The sequence below is a fragment of the Zingiber officinale genome, chromosome 7A (assembly GCF_018446385.1).
Source record: "Zingiber officinale cultivar Zhangliang chromosome 7A, Zo_v1.1, whole genome shotgun sequence".
In the NCBI taxonomy this organism is placed as follows: Eukaryota; Viridiplantae; Streptophyta; class Magnoliopsida; order Zingiberales; family Zingiberaceae; genus Zingiber; species Zingiber officinale.
The window spans coordinates 125,350,581-125,370,721 of record NC_055998.1 but is presented as its reverse complement, the minus strand read 5'-3'; positions in this window follow the sequence as shown (position 1 = coordinate 125,370,721).

Here is a 20,141-nt window from a genome sequence, read left to right as displayed (position 1 = left end):
CTTAGAGTTTGAAAACAAAAGTATCATTTGGTCTACTTAACTACAGAAGAAATATACATGCTGTAGAAGTCCTAGAATATCACCATCAGAAAGAAAAAATCACACTTGGTGGACATAAACCTCAAACATATCTAGCAAACTACCTCTTGTAGTTCCCTCTTGACATTTTCCAGCCCACCAATATCATCCTAGCTGACATTTGGTACTTCAACAACCTGATCAAAACCCAACAAACTATCATAATATCTCAAGGTAGAAATAGAAGTGGTTTTTAGGCCATTCATCAACATATGACAGTAAACACAAGTTACCAACCAGACACATGAGGCTATAGAATTTCTTGAGTTGAAAAAGGTAAGTTTAATTTAGAAAGAACACCAATGTCAAATTTCCCATTTTCAATTCTTGCAGCAACAATTTATTTTAAAAATTCATGAAGATAATCATATTTAGAAGGGAAAAAACTAACTGAAAATGATTATGGAGAATCTCCCAACTTAAACAAACTTGTGAAACATAAGCAGCTTCAAGATTCTCACAAGGGCTATCTTCCTGCTGACTTCTAAGAATTTCATTGCCATCACAATGTCCATTTTGTGCCTTGATAGGGAGGTTAAGCAGGTTCATATACAACTTCTTTGACAAAGAGCTTTGTGAATGTTTTGAAGCACCCAACAATCCTATAATGTTGTGTGTTCCATAAGCTAAAACAGCATATAATATAGGTTTCATCAAGAAAAAATCTTAGTGACCTATCTGCATCCCATTGCATATTTCACTAGAGAAAAATCAGCTTATAACAATGAAAGGACTACACAGAAATATGCTGATACAAAATTACTACTAATAAAATATATCTAAGCGTCAGGCTTTTTGCATTGACAACCGAGCAGATTTGAGGAAAGTAATTACAGAATAGATCAGGCAATGCGCGAGAAAAAAAAAATCATAAAATGAGTTGATCTTCTAAGAAATGGATCAAGAATTATAATTTTGGCTAACAGCAGAGCATACCAGCTTCTTTGAGACTCTTGACCATCAGCTTGTCAAAGAACGTCATCCGCTCCGTGTACTTAGCATAAATTGCATTAAACGTGCACCATGGAGCATCGCCACCCTCTTCCGACTCCCTCCACCCGCTCGAGCTGCTCCCTCCCCCCTCTTCCTCTTCTGGATATCCTTCTTCAGGTATGAGCACCATGAAGCTGTTCTTCCTCAGCTCCTTCAGACGCCGCTTCACCTCATTGGTGACGAAATCGTCGTCATCTTCATCCTCTACCGCCTTCACAACATGATCAGAAGCATCCGCTTTCGGCATTGTGCCCAATACCTCGTCATTTGTCTTTTCCAGGTCTAGATTCATCAGATCCCCATCCTGATTCGAGTCTTTCTTCACTTTAAACTTACCGATGCCTTGAAAGCTTCTTATCTTGAGGAACTCCATTGAAACGAACGCGAAAGAGAAACAGATGGTAGTGAACTCGCTTTTGAAGACAAAAGCCAAAAACCCAAGAATATCGATCCTACCTTTTTTTCCTCCCGTACGAAACCAATGCGTCAAATTTACACTGACCTGACATGTATGTTCGGGATTCAAAGCTATAAACGACAAGATCCGCTCGAGGAGGAAAGGGAAGAAGAAACAGAGTGGGAGGTCGGAGATCCGCTTCCAGGGAACCTCCTTGAGGAGCCTACGGTGCTAGGAACCGCTTCCAGGGGACCTCCTTGAGGAGCCTGCTCCCTCTCCTTCACAACACACGCAAACTCCAGAAGCACATTCTGCGCATCGAAAAACATTGGTCTGGAGAAAAAGCCCCAATTTTGGGAGAGAAAAAAAAAACAGTAATTAGGAGGAGCGCGAGACCTGTTTCTTGTTGTGCTCGTCGACGGCGAAGCGAGCGAGCTCCTGGATCTCGGTGCTGTTCTCTCTTCCTTCGGATTCCCTCACATTGCCGACCAACCGTGCTAGGGTGAATTAGGAGAAGTGAGGGACAAGCTCCGACTGGCGGCAGTGAATCAGGAGAAGTGGCCGCCGGTCGTCGGTGCCCTAGCTCTGTCGCGAGGAAGAAACGCGCACAATGATCAGGTTGTTGCCAAATGGAACGAGAGAAATCTTTGGAGATTTTATTTCTCCAGATTTGATCTGACGGTCCTGATCAATTCAGATTTGATGGAACGGTTGAGATCAAATCTGAATAAATGGTCGAGATCAACTAGAACCCATTAAATGGTCAGGATGGCTAGAACAAGATGAGCGGCTCAGATCATTCCAGATCTACACAGATTGGCCGGAATCAATCAGATCTTGATGAACGGCTAGAATTAATCAAATCTGAATCTTTCATTTAATTTGCTTCCGATTTGATCCAATAGCTCAGATTTCTTCAGATTGGACTTCTCATTAACTCAAGTCTTTATGTTCATTTTGGTTCAACTTGAGCTCAATCCATACAAAAATAAAAGTGCACAATTATAGGTAGAAATCCATAAAAATAGAAAGCATTATAACAAAACTCAAAATGTGAATCTAACTCAATAAACATGATAAGAATCAACAATTAATCATATGAAGGATTAAAATATGAAAATTATGGGCAGAAATAATGCATTAAAATGCTAATTATCATGGCGTTGCGACGGTATATGGTGGACGACACGATAAAAGTTTATGTTTAGGTTTGGAGGGAAGAGTGAAGTGTTGCAAATTTCGGCTAAGTATTGGTGGGAAAATTAAATTATTTTATTTTATCATAGACATCGGATTTTAAAAACTGCTGTTAAAATCGGTGTCTATTAACGAAAAAAAATGTGCTCATAGACATCGGCTAAAAAAACCGATGTCTATGAGCGAAAGTCTGCGCTCATAGACATTGGTTTTTGGAAAAACCGGTGTAAAATACTCAAAGACATCGGTTTTTGCTTAAAATCGTTGTTGTTCCACCGATGTCTATGAGGATTTTTCTTGTAGTGTTAGTATGTTAATTGCTATGAATTAGTTAATCATGCACCCTATCATGCTTAGAACATTATTTGTGTGATGTTAGAATGTTTTGCATGTAGTTTAGAATTGATATAAGTAATTTTGGCACGAACAAGTGCTGAAATCAGAGCTTAGCTGCAAAATCAGAAACCCCAATCGATCGGTGGATCGATTGGGGGTCCTCAATTGATCAATGGATCGATTGCCAGCTTGTTCCGCGAACAGACTGCGTCTGGATCGATCAGCCGATCGATCCAGCCTAGTTTCATCCCGAACAGAGAGCTCCGGAATCGATCACTGGATCGATTGATTAGCCTGGATCGATCAGCCGATCGAACCAGAATATTGCCCAAGCACAGTAGCGTGCTGAATCGATCACTGGATCGATCCAACCCAAGTTCCGCATACAGTAGCATGCTGGATCGATCACCGGATCGATTCGACCATTCCAATCGATCGGTGGATCCATTGGGAGGTCTGATAACGGTTGGAAAATGTTTAATTCAGTCCTTGACCATAGGGAATGTAGTATATGCTAGGTATACTTTAGATTACACCCCTTAGCACATATGGAATAAAGAAATGACAATAGTTTAGTAAAATTTTATTTAGTACAGCTTCCGCACCTAGATTTAATGATGGTCAGGGAATAGTTTAGCACAACATAATGTGATGGTCTGGCCTTACAGCTTAGTTAGTAGAAGGCGGGTCGTTACATCAGTAGATGAGACAAGGGCTTCTTGTACTTTAACAGGAGGTACAACATTTTCCTCTCCTTTGCCCTTGGCCATCTCTGTCTCATGCTCATCTTGGAAAGTGACTCTTTTACTCCTTTTGGCGAAGGTCACTCCCTTAATCTCTTTGGCAGTTGGGGGTGTGCTTCTCTTTGTAGCACACCTCTTTGTCCTAGTTAATGGTCGATTGGTAGGTAATGAGACTATAACCTTGGCAAACAACTGACTTTGAAGATCTTTAATTTTTCTATCTTATTATGTTATAATTTGCTCTTTTACTTCTATAATTCTGTCATTATCATCAATTGTTTTGTCCTTGAAAGATAATGAAGTTTCTGTATCACTGGCACATAATTTATTTTCAACAATTAACTCACTAATTCTCGCCTCCATCTGGGCAATGAGTTGGTCCTTGATCTCAACCACAGACTCCAAATGAAGAATTTCAGCCTCCCTTGCATGACAATTTGTACAAGCCTCTTCAGCTGCCTGTTCAGGAACTTGTTGGGGAATTTCCTGAGCATCGGCTGCTTGTTCAAGAAATTGCTCAGGAACTTGTTCAGAATTCCCCTCAGCAACTGATTGTAAAAATCCCTCAGTAATTTATTGATCTATATGCTCTACAACATCTTCTAGGGAATTGTTTGAGAGCAGATGTGTCTCTAGGTTCGATGGACTTAAAGCAACAATTATTTTGGCAGCAGGTAATTCTGTGATCCTAGACTTTATTGTCTCCACACGGGAGCCTGACCACTTCCATCTGCATATTCTTGGAAGGGCATGTTGTCTGTAAGGATCCATTATTCTGACATGTTCACACATCCAGGTCTACAATACAACAAAATTGTTTAAATATGATATTTTCTGCATAAATCTTATGAGACTATCATTATATTTAAGCACTTACAGTTAGGAGATGTGTGAACCCTTTGAGCATGAGAGCTTGATTTCCCGCAAGGCCCTCTAGTTTCGACCTCTGTGAAAGCATCAGACCAATGGGCCCCAGTTGTGGGCTCATATAGTCATATACAGCCTTAAACCAATTATACCTACCTAAATTAGCAAAATCATCTACACAATCTATTAATGATTGTACTAGTAATCTAGATATACTGCTAGTAGTAGTAAATAAAATAGAAAGAAAGAAATACAATATTAAAAATTGGCAAAAGAGAGTATCAGATTCAACAGAAGGAGATTGTTTGCTGAGGTTGATCATATTGTTGTCTAGTTCCTTCTGTGTACACTCCACATTATTGAAGTGTTGAAGAAATAGTGGAGTGGTGGCTGCATGCTGTTGTAAATTAACTTCATCGTCTTGTTCTGGGAGTCCAAGAATCAATGAAACATCTTTCCTAATGAAGCTAATCTCCTTATTATGAAAGATGAAGCATCTGGCTTGAACGCCCCAATTGTCAAACATATTTTATATAAGGCTTCGAATATTTACAATTTCAGGAATGGCTACTGCCCAAGCAATTGGGCTTCCATTGATCATCTCCATCTGCCGATCGTTTATGTGTAGTGATGATATAAAACCCTTGAAGTGAGGGTAATTACTTTTCTAGTGCACTTAATTTCTTACGATATGCACGGGAAGCGGAAGTTCTTTGTCTCGCAATTTAATTCTGTCAACCAAATACATAGCACTGTCATTTTTATACCATAATTAGATACATTACATTGTCTATAATTTCTCCTAGGTAGTACAACATGATTAGTAGATGATACAACATAGATATTGATCACGTTGTAGCAGTTAGGGTCAAGTAGCTGCTAAATAATGAGAAGTCAATCGAGACTGTAGGGTTTAATCACGATGTATCAATCATTAGGGTTTAACTATATTGTAGCAGCTAAGCGACAGTAGTTGCGACAGCAAAGATAAACATTTTTTAAAACCCTTGATTCACTTAAAGTAAACCCACCATCATTAAAGACCTAAAAACATTAAACCCCATTGTAACAGCTAGGAGATGAATCAAAACCCTAAAAATTCAAACTATAAATGAAGGCGAATCTTTGGATGAGAAACCCTAACACAATACTTACGATGGAGGCGAAGCTTTGAATGAGAAACAAGTTGTCGCGGTGAGGTTGATTGATGATGACACCGGGGGGCACCGATCAACTATCAATGATATTCCTTCAAAATATTTGTCACACTGTGAATTTAGGGGTTAAAAATTTGGTCGATGAGGGTAAAAATGTAATTGCACAGTATATATATTTGCAAAAAGGTAATTGGTAAGAAAAGGTTATTTGGACCATTAGTTGCTACAACGTGTAGGCTTCTGACGACTAGCTGCTTCAACGTGCTACAGTTGCTTCTACAACGTGTAGAACCTCATTTAATTGATCTAAATAAAAAACTGAGATTGTATAATCTATTATTGGTTGAAAATGCAGAGTAACCTCTTGTTGGAGCGTAAATGACGAAAGAGCTGTTACATCGTTGTAGCAGCTAATATTCCAAGTTAGCTGCTACAAGTTGTAACAACTATATGGATAGGTAACTACTACAAGGTGTAGCAGTTATTAGTCAGAGTAGCTACTACAACGTATAACAGCAAAGCAAAGGCGCAAAATCAGCATAAATAATTTTAAATAATTTTTTAGCAAGTTGATATACAACTACAAAAAGATTTTTAGAGTTAATATCTGCTAGAAAATATAGCTGCTAAAAAACGACTTACTAAGTTAGCTGCTACAAGTTGTAGCAGCTACATGGATAGGTAGCTGCTACAAGGTATAGCAGTTATTCGTCAAAGTAGCTGCTATAACGTGTAGCAGCAAAGCAAAGGCGCGACAGTAGCATAAATAATTTTAAATAATTTTTTAGCAAGTTGATATACAGCTACAAAAAGATTTGTAGGGTTAATATCTGCTAGAAAATATAGCTGCTAAAAAAATGACTTACCAAGTTAGCTGCTACAACTTCTAGAAGCTACATGGATAAGTAACTGTTACAAGGTGTAGTAGTTATTAGTCGAAGTGACTGCTACAACGTATAGCAGCAAAGCAAAGGTGCAACAGCAGCATAAATAATTTTTTAGCAAGTTGATATACAACTACAAAAAAGATTTTTAGGGTTAATATATGCTTGAAAATATAGCTGCTAAAAAAATGACTTACCAAGTTAGCTGCTACAAGTTGTAGCAGCTACATGGATAGGTAGTTGCTACAAGATATAGCAGTTATTAGTCGAAGTAGCTGCTACAACGTGTAGCAGCAAAGCAAAGGCACGACAACAGCATAAATAATTTTAAATAATTTTTTAACAAGTTGATATACAGCTATAAATAGATTTTTAGGGTTAATATCTGCTAGAAAATATAGCTGCTAAAAAAATGACTTACCAAGTCAGTTGCTACAAGTTGTAGCAGTTATTAGTCGAAGTAGCTGCTACAACATGTAGCAGCAAAGCAAAGGCGCAGCGGCAGCATAAATAATTTTAAATAATTTTTTAGCAAGTTGATATACAGCTACAAAAAGATTTATAGGGTTAATATCTACTAGAAAATATAGCTGCTAAAAAAATGACTTACCAAGTTAACTGCTACAAGTTGTAGCAACTACATGGATAATTAGCTGCTATAAGGTGTAGTAGTTAATAGTCAACATATCAACTGCTACACGTTGTAGCAGCTAACTCTCCATGTAGCTGCTCAACTTATTGCAACAAAGGAAAGCCCAAGTGGTTGCAGGCGGTTGTAGTAGGTGTCAGCCTTGCATGTCATAGCATAAATCCCTTCTTACTTCTATGACCACCATTCCAAGTTAGCTACTACAAGTTGTAGCAACTGTGTCAAGGACAGTTTGCTGCGAATTAGTTGCTGCAATGTTTAAAAGCGAAGCAAAGACACTGCATCTTTAAAAAATAATTTCAAATAATTTTTTACCAAGTTGATATACATGAACTTAAATATTTGTAGGGGTAATATCTGTTGGACCCCGTGGTTATTTTGATGTGATCAACTAAATTAGTTAGGTCCTGTTTGTTTTTGATCACTGTGTCTAAGTGTGCAGGAGCTTAGGAGCGCAGGAAGTCGAGCGGAAGTTGAGCGGAAGACGCATTTAGCGAGAAGGATGTCATGGGAAGGGAGTCGACGGGCTCGGTGCGTCCGAAGGATGAGAGAGCTACGGAAGAGTACACTGGTGGATGAGAATAACGTGTGCGACGTTCGAGGGACGTAAAGCCGGGATGGAAGACTGCTCGAGGAGAAGGTCGAGAATTGAGTTCGGGTGAGCCTTATTTTGGTTGGCCGAAATCACCCAAGCGATAGGAGGTTCGGAAGAAGAAAAGAAGACGAAGTGAGCTGACCTTACTGCTCAAGGCGCCTCCAACAAGTGTTGAAGGTGCCTTCAACACTACTTGAGGCGCCTCCAAGCTGGTCAACTCGACCGTTTGAGTGCGGATAGAGTTTTATCCGCTTGACTTGGTTGGAGGCGCCTTGAACCTTTGTTGGAGGCGCCTTGGACATTCGAGATAGAATTTCTAGGAGCTATTTAAAGGCCCCTGGAGCTAGGAAATCATAATTCATTTAAGCAATCAACTTTGTAATCATTCCTAGCAACCTCTGAGCATTCTAAGTGTGTAAAAAGACTTCTCCTCCTACAGTGAAGGAGATATTCTAGTAGAGCTGTTCAACCATCTTGGATTAACAACCGTCTTGGTTGTAACCAAGTTAAAATTTTGTCTCCTCTTTTATTTCTGCTTTTTATTTTATTAGTGTTGCATTTTTGAGTTGAAAGTCTTTAGGAGGGTATACTTTAATTTTTCAAGCAATTCACCCCCCCTCTTACCGACCCCGCTGCACCAACAAGTGGTATAAGAGCCCGACGACCTCAGAAGGACTAACCGCCAACTGAAGCACAAAGATTAAGACGATGGCTGGAGGTAACATTCATCCCTCGAAGTTCGACGGAGACTTCGCTACATGGAAACGCAAAATAGAGGTATTTTTAAGACCGAATTCGATATTCTTTTAATAATGAAATATGGATATACAGCGCCAAAAGACAAAGAAGAATGCAACTGGACGAAGAAGGAGCAGGCCGATTTCGTGACCAACGGAAAGGAAAAATTTCACCTGTTCAGTGTTCTGCCGCCCCAGGAGATAAGTCGGATCGGAAGCTACGACTCTGCCAAAGACCTTTGGGATAAATTCCTGGAGCTCCACGAAGGCACCTCAGAAGCAAAGCTAGCGAGGCGTGACATCCTCCGGACTCAGCTGACGAATCTCCGGATGAACACCGGCAAGAAGGTAGCGCAACTCCAAGCGAGAATCAAGGAGCTGATAATGCAACTGACAAATCTCGACGAATCGGTATCAAACCGAGATTCCATCTATTATGCACTCAACGTCTTCCCAAGGACTCCATGTTGGTTAGTCCTAGGAAGATCATACCGATTCCACTGTAAAAAATTTTTGTACAAGTGTCAAACCTATCCTAATAACCTATTATGTTCTTTAGAAATTAAATTCAGAATCATAAACAGAACTTAACATTATTGATTCTAAATTTAACTTATCTGTTCTTAATGGTTTAGACTTGGATCGCAAACGATGCTTAACATTATTGATTCAAATCCACCTATGTTATAAATTTAATTAAATATTAATTTCACAAATCGACTTTCAAGTTAAACAAGGAAAGGCACTAGGCCTTCTTGGATATGGGAGCAACCACCACTTCCTAGACAAAGCCTTTCAATGAAATCTAATATTTAATTTCCTTATATAATCCTAGGTTTAACGAAAAGGAACAATCGAATCACAAATTCGAAAAAAAAAAAACACAAACTCGAATCACAAATTCGAAACCTAGAATTATATGCCTCTTGTGTTTGGAATTCATACAAAGAAAAATTAGTATGATGCGGAAAATAATTACTAGTTATACCTTTCTTTATAAGCAACAACCTCTTGATCTTCTACCGTATTCCTCTTCTTATCTCGGACGTTGTGTGAGCAATGATCTACCGAGATGAGAACCACCCAAACCCTTTTTCTTCCTCCTTGTAAGTTTCAGCCAAGCACTCCTCCTTGAGATGAAGAGTTTCGGCCACCACCACCAAGCTCCAAGGGATGCTAGAAACAAAACCTCCTTTCTCTCCTTCTTCTCCAAGCTAGAACCGGCCACCAACAAGAGATCCAAGAGAGGGATGAAATCGACCACTAAAGAAGAAGAGAAGAGGAGAAGAGCAAGATCTAGGGCCGACCACCACCAAGGAAAAGAGGGAAGAAAATAGAATAGAGTTGTCTCTCATGAAGGCACCCCTACCCCCTCTTTTATAATCCTTGGTCTTGGAAATTAAGGAAAATTTAAATAAAACCTTCCTTATTTCCTTTTCCATGAAAAAGAAAATTTTAATTGATTAAAACCAATTTCCTTTTCCTAAATATCATGGTCGACCACCTCATTGCTCCAAGCAAGGAAAGTTTTAACACAAAATTAAAACTTCCTAATTTGTTTCCGGAAATTTTAAAATAAAAATTTCTCTAATAACTTTTCCCTTCATGGTTGGTTATTAAAGGAAATTTTATAAATTAAAATCTCTCTATTAAAACATGTGGATGATTTCCAAAAAGGAAAGTTTTCTCTAAAATTAAAATCATCTTTTCAATCTACAAATAAGGAAAGATATCAAATCTTTTCTTAATCTTTTGTAGAAACTTATAAAAGGAGATATTTAATTTTAAAACTCTCTTTTTAAATCATGAACATGATTACAAAAAGGAAAGTTTTATCAAAAATTAAAATATTCCTTTTAACCACAAATAAGGAAAGATATCAAATCTTTCACTTAATCTTTTGTAGAAAGCTATAAAAGGAAAGATTTAAATTTTAAACTCTCTCTTTTAAAACCATGATATCCACATAAGAAAAGATTTTAAATAAAATCCCTTTTATTTTCTAGTGGTCGACCACCTAAGCTTGGGATCCAAGCTTTGGCCGGCCACCTTAAATTGGCTCCACCCTTGGCTTTTGCCGGCCCTAGCTTGGGCTCCAAGCTAGCTTGGCCGACCACCTAAGGGTGGGTAAGAAGTGGGTATGCGGTGGGTATAATTCTCTATATACAAGAGGGTACGATAGGGACCGAGAGGAGGAATTGATTTTGGTCTCCCGATGAAATTAAACTTCCCGTGTTCGCCCCGAACACCCAACTTAATTTCATCAATAATAATTCATACCACTAAAGAATTATTATTGAACTACCGCACCAATCCCAAATTATATTTTGGGCTCCTTCTTATTATGAGTGTGTTAGTCTCCCTGTGTTTAAGATGTAGAATGTCCACTAATTAATTGAGTTACTGACAACTCACTTTAATTAATATCTTAGTCCAAGAGTAGTACCACTCAACCTTAGTGTCGTGTCGGACTAAGTCCACCTGCAGGGTTTAACATGACAATCCTTATGAGCTCCTCTTGGGGACATTATCAACCTAGATTACTAGGACACAATTTCCTTCTATAATCAACAACACATACTATAAGTAATATCATTTCCCAACTTATCGGGCCTATTAATTTATCGAGCTAAATCTCACCCTTTGATAAGTCAAAGAAATAAATACTAAATATATGTGCTTGTTATTATATTAGGATTAAGAGCATACACTTCCATAATAACTAAGGTCTTGTTCTTTTATTAAGTCAGTATAAAAAGAACTTACCTTAAATGGTCCTGCTCAATACACTCAGAGTGTACCAGTGTAATTTATCAGTCAAGATAAACTAATACCTAATTACACTACATCTATTCCAATGGTTTATTCCTTTCCATCTCAGTCGTGAGCTACTGTTTATAATTTATAAGGAATTGATAACATGATCTTCTGTGTGTGACACCACACGCCATGTTATCTTCAATATAAATTAATCAAACAACTACACTTAACTTATAAATGTAGATATTTGACCAATATGATTCTTATTTCTAAGTAAATGTTTATATAAAAATCTAGGCTTTTAGTATACATTCCAATAATCTCTCACTTATACTAAAAGACTATGCTGCCATATATCCTGCCATACATCTGATTCTCATCCCTTCAACATGCCCATCAAAAGCGCTTGCCTTAAGGGCCTTAGTGAAAGGATCTCCCAGGTTATCACCTGATGCAATCTAAGTAGCAACAACTTCTCCTCGTTATACGATTTTTCGTATTGGGTAGTACTTGCGCTCTAGTGTATTTACTTGCCTTATGGACTTATGATTTCTTCGAGTTTGCTACTGCGCCACTATTATTACAATAAATTGTAATAATTTTTGGGCAAACCAGAAATCATGTCTAAGTCCATCATGAAGTTTCTGAGCCATTCAGCTTCTATGGTGGAATCTGAAAAGCACCTATGCTTAACACTCTTCCATTGTTATAGCTTCACTTCCTAAAGTAAACACAAAATCCCGAGGTCGACTTACTATTGTCCCTATCTGATTGGAAGTCAAAATCCGTGTAACCTTCAGGGAGCAAATTATCTGCTTGATAAACCAACATATAATCTCTAGTCATTCTCAGGTACTTTAATATATGCTTAACAGCAGTCCAATGTCCCTGTCCAGGGTTACTTTTGATATCTGCTAACCATACCCACGGTAAAGCAGATATCTGGTCTCGTGCATAGCATACATTAGACTTTCGATAGCTGAAGCATAAGGAACTGTCTTCATGTCTTCTATCTCCTTTGATGTCTTCAGAGACATCTCTTTAGATAAAGTTACTCTATGTCTAAAAGGTAGAAAACCTTTCTTGGAGTCTTGCATGCTAAAACGAGCTAGGATCATATCGATATATGAAGCTTGGGATAAGCATAATATTCTTTTCTTGTGATCCCTTATTACTTTGATCCCAAGAATATGTGCATTCTCCCAAGTCCTTCATATCGAATTGTTTGGACAACCATACCCTTACTTCCGACAACACTTTGATATTGTTTCCAACTACCAAATATGTCATCTACGTATAGTACAAGAAATACCACCACATTTCCATCACACTTCTTGTATACACAAGACTCATCCGGACACTGAATAAATCCATAGGTCTAGATTACTTCATTAAATCGGATGTTCCAAGACCTTGAAACTTTTCTTCAGTCCATAAATAGTCCGATTGAGCTTACATACTAGATGCTCTTTGCCTTTTGCAATGAACCCCTCTGGTTGCTTTATATGGATGCTTTTTTCAAGATTTCCAGTAAGGAAAGCTGTCTTGACATCCATTTGCCAAATCTCATAATCCATATGAGCAACAATAGATAAGAGTATCCGGATAGACTTAAGCATGACTACCGGTGAAAAAGGTTTCCACATAATCGATACCCTTTTCCAACAAGCTTTGCTTTGAAAGTTTTCACCTTCCCATCTGTCCTTTTTTTTCTATTGTAGACCAAATGGCTTTTACACCATTTGGTGATTCTACAAGCTCCCAAACTTTATTAGAATACATATATTCTAATTGTGTATTTATTGCTCTTTGCCAATATGCCTCATCTTTATCTTAGAGCGTTTCGTCAAATGTCCGGGGATCAGGTTCATGTTTACCAGGGATTAAGTACAAAGACTCTCCCAAAACATGAATTTTTCAGGTTGCCTAACAACCCTCCCACTACGACGAGGCACTGTCTATAATTATGTATCATTTGTGATATGTGTTGCAGTTTCTTGTGATATTTCATCCTGTACAGTTGGTACTAGATTAGACGTGTCCTTTATTATTTCCTTAAGAACAAATTTACTTATGGGCTTGTGGTTCATTACATAGTCCTCTTCTAAAAATTTGGGCATTGGTGCTTACAATGACCTTCTGATTAAGGACTATAAACCTCCTTTCATTTCTCTAGGATAACTCACAAACAAGTGAACTCTTGTCCAACTTATCAGTGTCTCCCTTCAGCACATGTGCTGGACTACCCCAAATCCAAATATGCTTTAGACTAGGCTTACGCCCATTCTACAATTCTATGGGAGTAGAGGGTTCTGACTTTAGAAGGTACTATATTCAATTCCATTTCCAGAGTATATCCTCAAAACGAATTTGGTAATTCTGAATAACTCATCATTGATCTAACTATTTCCATAAGAGTCCTATTCCTTCGATCTACTACACCATTCTGTTAGGGTGTACCAGGTGTAGTCAATTAGGATTGAATCCCGACTTCTAATAAGTGACTCCTAAACTCTCCTAAGAGGTACTTGCCACTACGAACTTACCGTAGTGTATTGATACTTTTACCTTAATGTTTCTCCACATCAACTTTATACTCTTTGAACTTATCAAAGTACTTAGTCTTGCAGCGCATCAAGTAAATGTACCCGTATCTCGAATAGTCGTCTATAAAAGACACGAAATATTCAAAATCACCTCTTACCTGGATAGTCATAGGTCCTCATAAATCAGAATGAATCAATTCCAACATGTCTTTGGCTCTATACCCCTTGGACTTAAAAGGTCTCTCGGTCATTTTTCCTTCCAAGCAAGACTCACAGGTTGGAAAGTTTTCCACCACCAATGAACCCAAAAGTTCATCGGCTATTATCCTTTGAATCATACTCAAGTTAATATGACCTAGCCTTAGATGCCAAAGATATGATTGGTTCATTTCCGAAGGTTGCTTTCTCTTATTAGAGTTAGAAGATGTGTTATTAATTTCCATTTGTTGCATCGTGGAATTTATTGGATTTATATAAATTGCCAACCAACGTACCAGAACAGATAACTTTCCTCTTTTTCTTGATAACAACTTTGTTATCAAAAGAGACAGAATATCAAGTTCTTTGAATAGTTTAGAGATTGAAATCTAGTTTTTTCTAAACTTGGTACGTAAATATAATTTCTCAAAATCCATATTTTATTCCTATCAGAGAATAAACATCTCCCACAGCAACAACTGCTATGTTTGCAGTAGTACCCATGTAGACGGTGATTTCTCTTTCATATAGTTGTTGAGTTTCCTGGAACCCTGCAATGAATTGTAGACATGATTAGTGGCTCCTCGTATCTACACACCAGGTACCAGTAGATAACACCACTAAACATGTTTCAACAACTAATGAATAAAATACACCTATATTGTTCTTAGTTTTGAGAGAACAGTCCATCTTAATGTCCAAGTCTTATTTCCAATCATTATTGAGACTACTAAGTCTATTCTATAGTATAACAGCTAGGGGATTGACAAACATTTGAAATCCTAAGAATCCCAAAAATATTTGGTCAAGACCAACACCTCAAAATCCTAGTGATTTATCAATTAATTTTATTGTCTTGTCAACCTAACTTTATGACAAATAAAATTAATAGTTGGTCTTTCTTTGATCAAATATTTGGTCAAAACTTTGAATTTAAAATAATATTGATTCCTCAAAACAATATCATTTAAATTCACCAACACCTCAAACACCGTGAATTTTGCATGCTATGATAGTGTGGACGTATACAAATTCAAACATTTGTAAGAGGAGGGTTTTACCCAATAATTATCTTGTCAATCTCTCTTTATGACAAATAAAATTACCTCAAACACCGTGAATTTTGTATGCCAGGATAGTGTGGACGTATACAAATCCAAACATTTGTAAGAAGGGTTTTACCCATTAATTTTATTATCTTGTCAACCTGACAAATAAAATTACCTCAAATACTGTGAATTTTGTATGCCACGATAGTGTGGGCGTATACAAAAATCATACATTTGTAAGAGGGGGTTTTAATTTTATTATCTTGTCAACCTTTCTTTATGACAAATTAATAGTTGATTTTCCTTCGGTCACACAAATAATAGCAGTGACTCCGATGGGAAGGATACTATTAAATGTGCCTAAGTGTATACCATTACTTGATACTTAGTCCATTAAATAAAATTGTGCCCCTTCTGATGGGGAAGATCACACGCTCCTAATCAATTTCCTATAACCATCCATAAAGAAAGTTTGATCTAGTGATCTGCAAACAAACTCATCCGATGGGGAGGGAGGCACTCAGAGCCAATACACAAGTTTGTCGCATCACTTACAAACCAGTAATGGAGACCGTGGAATTTATTTACTAATCCCTCTCCCACTTAGTTATTTAAGGTGAGGAATTTTAACATAGCAAGCACACATTACATACATCACAGTAAATAAAAGCAATAAATATGGAAATTAATTTTCCAACTATTATGGCCTTTTCCATCACTATCCTTCGCGTGCTGCCAACCCTAGGGTTCATGCCGCCAGGTCCATCGAGATTCCTTTTCCGCTGCGCCTTTGGTCCTCCAATAGAACCACGCCTCTCAAGGATACGATCCGGGACAAAAATAGAATTTTACATATATCGATCCTATATTCCACAAGGGAATGTACATCAAGTCTAGATCGTACATAAATGTAAAATCCTAGGGCTAATATAGCTCCTGCTGTATTAGTTAAATACAATTATGCACACACAATAAAATGCCCTTGACATGTCCAAGGGTCCAATCACACACAATAACCATAAGTCATAATAGTTGGAGCCTGCAACCACAGAGTTAGCATATCCTACTATTATCCTGCCTAAATTATGTATGACATGTGCATAATTAAACTGAAAACCAAACACACAGAGGCAAACCCTAGCTCTGATACCAATTGTTGGTTAGTCCTAGGAAGATCGTACCAGTTCCACTGTACAAAAATTTTGTACAAGTGTCTGTAGGATTGAAAAGAATTTAGATATCTCCACAATAGCATGATATTGTCCACTTTGGGCCTAAGCCCTCATGATTTTGCTCTTGGGCTATACCCAAAAGGCCTCATGTCAATGGAGATATCTTTCTCTTATAAACCCATGATCTTTTCCATGTGTTTTCAATGTGGGACTATGTTTGCAACCTTGCAACTCCAACAATCCCCCCCCCCCCCTCAAACAAAGGACCACGGGCTTTCCACGTCCGATCCTCGACCCACCAGGTCTTCCTGCCCCTCGGTCTACCCGACCTACTAGGACTTCCTTGCCTAGCCGCAACTAGGACTTCCTGCCCCTCGGTCTACATGACCTACTAGGACTTCCTTGCCTAGCCGCAACTAGGACTTCTTGCCGCTCGGTCCACTCGACCTACTAGGACTTCCTTGCCTAGCCGCAACTAGGACTTCCTGCCTGGTGTCTGGTCCTCTTGATCCGAACATAGGAGCCCCCACTTTCTTTGTTCAAGGTCAATATTGTACTCACATGGTTCAATCTGACCATAGCTCTTGTGCACAGTCGGTGGTTAAACCTTCTGGCAGTCCAGGCTCTGATACCAATTGTAGGATCGAAAAGAATTTAGATATCTCCACAATTGCATGATATTGTCCACTTTGGGCCTAATCCCTTGTAAAGCCCGAAAAATTCCCGAATTTATTTTAGAATTATTCTATGATTTTTCTGGAATTTTTAGATATTTTTTCGAAATTTTCCGAGTAGCGGAAGTAGCAAAAATAATTGGAACCGTAAAATAGCTTAGGCGAGAATCGAACCCGAGACCTATGGTTTACGGATAAGTTTAGTAACCGGTGTACCCAGCAGGGCCGTGCTGAAAGAAAGGAGAACCAAATATATTTATATTAGAGTTGGGTTCATTAAACCACTTAATATAAATTAAAAACTTAAAGAGGGTTTGGTTTATTTGAGAAGTTTGGTTCGGCAAAATCCCTCTCCACCGAAGCCCTCACGCCTCTCTTCCTCTCGGTTCCTCCCTTCTCTCGGCGCCCCCAAGCACAAGCAAAAAGGAACCTAGGGTTCCTTCCCTAAGGGTCACGAGAGCACCTTCCGGCAAGCAAGATCTTCGATACAAGGACGTTCCCCTCCGCGAGAGGAACGCGTAGACGCAAGCAGCTCGTCGAGAAGGTCTTCGTCTCCGGAAACCTAACGCTTAGATTTGTAAGAATCTTTGCACACGAGGTAAGAAACCCCTCACCTGCAGTATAATTGCTCTCGCTTGTTAGTTTTGGCGTTAGTTTAGTAGTTTTACAGTTTTCAGTTATAGGGTGTGCTCTAAGTGCACACCAAGCATTCGGTAGAATGCCTAGTTCAGAAGGATGCACCAGTAGGCGTCCTAACAGCATGTAAAACGTATTAGAAACATTTTACTCAGTTTATTATCAGTTATTACAGCTATATGGATCAGATATCCATTGGGTGGGCTCCCACAGTAGCCTCTAGGTTCAGATAACCTAGCTCTAGGTTCAGATAACCTAGAACAGCAAGTAAAATAAAACAGTATTCAGTATTTTACTTTTATTTGGATCAGATATCCATGGGCTGGACTCCAATAGTCGTCCCTAGGTTCAGATAACCTAGTAACCTCGCTGGATTCGGAACTTGCAATCCCGGGTCTTGTAGGGATGCACAGATGCCAGGGCCCCAGCAGCATGTTTAGTATTTTCATCTATTATATGTATAGTTTTCAAATTTGAAACCAGTGATGAGAACACTAAATTTAGCTTTCAGTTCAGTTCAGGTTCGGTTTACATGAGTTGAGTTCACGTACAGATTTAGAGATATGCATGATTAGTTCAGTTTCATGTTCAGTTATATGCTATGCTATGTTTCAGTTCCAGTTTATGCTTTGTATGATACTATGCCATGCCATGCTTGCATATTCAGTATGTTTCAAATAGCATGATTTAAAAACATAATCGCATCGTTGCATGTTTTAGTGAGGTAGATGGTTTCTTACTAAGCTTAAAGCTTACAGATACTATTCTCCTTATACTGCAGATACAGGAAAAAGGAAAATTGACTAGTAGTGGAGGCTGGAGGTCAATGCAGATGAGGATGTGTGTGTGGAACTGGAATGAAAGATCTCAGGGATCTAACAAGCTTTATTTATGCATTAGAACTCGCTAGCATTTACGTTCAGCACTTTCAGCTTATTAGTTTTGATATTTTCATTTTCATGCAATTTAGATTTGGAACGCTTTGAACTATGAAAGAATGTTTTAAAATGTCAATAACCGTGTTGGAATGTTAACTGCAAGTGGTTAGAATGTTTATTAGGCATTAGATAGTCTATATGTGGAGTTGGCATGACCCAGTTTCTGAATTCAGAATGTCAGGTTCGAAATCAGAAACCCTGATCGGTCAGCCGACCGATCAGAAATGGGTTGGTGCCACTGGATCGGTCAGTCGACCGACCCAGGCACGAACAGAGAGTTGATAAGGGTTATGGATCGGTCAGCCGACCGATCCAGATGCGAACAGAAACATAGGAAGTGCACTGATCGGTCTACCGACCGATCAGGGTACTCCTGGATCGGTCAGTAGACCGATCCAGCTACGTCCAGCGGCGTACAAGAATTGCTGGGTCGCGAACGATGGCCACCGATAGGTCTCCTTGACCGATCAGGGACCATCTGGATCGGTCGGTAGACCGATCCAGTTGCGTACAGAACGCAGCAGAAGCACGGAGGCTCACTGATCGGTCTTCCGACTGGTCCAGAGGGTGCCTCCGTGACAGTATCAGCTGGAACGATCTATGAATCGTTCCGATGGCTCAATCGACTCACGGATCGGTTGAAATGTCTGATTACAGCTAGCAGGACATCCAAGAGGCATAGATTGTCTCTCCTAGCATGTGTACAACACTTAGGTACTCTTAGAACGTCAAGTTAAGACTTCACAGTAATTAGTTTAGCAAATTTTAAATTAGCTCAGTTTTCCGCACAGTCAGTACAGCAGTATTGTAGCGATTCGCCTTACAGCCTAGTCAGTAGAAGGCGGGTCGTTACATCCCTCATGGTTTTGCTCTTGGGCTCTACCCAAAAGGCCTCATGTCAATGGAGATATCTTTCTCTTATAAACCCATGATCTTTTCCATGTGTTTTCAATGTGGGACTATGTTTGCAACCTTGCAACCCCAACAATCAAATTGATGGATCGAAAGCGCTAGAGGGGGGGGGGGGGTGAATAGCACTCGTGGCTATTTTAACGATTTTAAAACACAGAGTAGAAACGCAGCGGAAAGTAAAAGCAAACACAACAGACGCAGATGTTTTTTACTTCGTTCGGAGCCTATGACGACTCCTACTCGAAGGCCCGCGGTCCTTGACCGCTTTCGGTGGGCAACAACTATAATATTGGAAAGATTACAATTTGAATTACAATTAATGCAATACGTAAACTAATACCGACAACAAAAGATCGAAGAGTCTGAGCTTCGGGTTGTCGACGTCAAGTCGTAGCACTTCAAGGTCGTCTCGTTGGCAGCACTTCACATAAGAAAGTTTAGAATGTCTTGTCCTTTCAGCTGCTCCCTCGACCCTCTTTTTATATGACCTTCCGGGCGCCTGGGGCCTTTCCGGGCGCCTGGAGTGTGACATGGCCAGCCAACTAGGTTGCTCCACGTGGTGAAATCGCGCAGGGGATAAAGTTTGGTCCCGGGCGCCCGAACCTGTTCCGGGCGCCCGGACC